Genomic DNA, 994 nt, shown 5'->3' with positions numbered 1-994 from the left:
GCTACTTAATAAGCATGTGATAAACGAGAGAATGAATGGCCAAACCCAGCAAGCAATCCATTTCTCAACACTACTTGATTTTCACCACACATCTTAGTTATTCAGGGCACTGGATAACCTCTTGCCCTCCAGATTCCTGCCCTGTGTCCTGTTGAGGTCTCCAGTCACAGACAGGCATTCATTAGCCACCAAGGACCTCAGGATCCTGACTTCATTTCAATTCTGCCCCCATCTCTCCTCTCAGCCCTTTTCAGACATGGACTCACTTTCAGGCGGCTGTATCAGGGGGCTAAATCCCACCACTGCTGATGGGATGGTTGAAAAACGGACTTTGGGTGATGCCCGAATGCCCCCTTCCTCCTGTGAGGGGCTATGAATGGCCCAGGTGCTGCCAAGCGACCTGCAGGCAGCCCGATGAAAGCATGGGTGTTACAGCTAATTCTAGACGGGAAAGGCAAGGTTGAGACCCCAGACTGCCCAGTACAGAGCTCTGGGTCTGAAGACCATCGAGAAGAACAAGTTCATGGTTATGGAACCAGGAGATCAGGGGATGAGGATCATGGACTAAAGGAGATCAGGACCAGGCAAACACCTAAGGGACAGGGCTGGAAAGGAGTTCCAGGCAGTGGCTGCAACCACACACAGTTATTTTGCTTTTTTTTTTTAATTGAAGTCTAATCAGTTTACAATGTTGTGTCAGTTTTGGGTGTACAGCATCATGTTTCAGTCATACATATACATACATATATTCCTTTCCACATCCTTTTTCATTATAAGTTACTGTAAGATATTGAATATAGTTCCCTGTGCTGTACAGTAAGACCTTGTTGTTTGTCTATTTTATATACAGTAGTTAGTATCTGCTAATCCCAAACTCCTAATTTATCCCTTCCCACCCCCATTTCCCCCCTGGTGACCATGAGTTTGTTTTCTATGTCTGTGAGTCTGTTTCTGTTTTGTAAATAAGTTCATTTTTGTCTTTTTTTATTTTTGT

The sequence above is a fragment of the Camelus dromedarius genome, chromosome 2 (genome assembly GCF_036321535.1).
Source record: "Camelus dromedarius isolate mCamDro1 chromosome 2, mCamDro1.pat, whole genome shotgun sequence".
NCBI lineage: Eukaryota > Metazoa > Chordata > Mammalia > Artiodactyla > Camelidae > Camelus > Camelus dromedarius.
Note: the sequence above shows the minus strand (reverse complement) of the source record.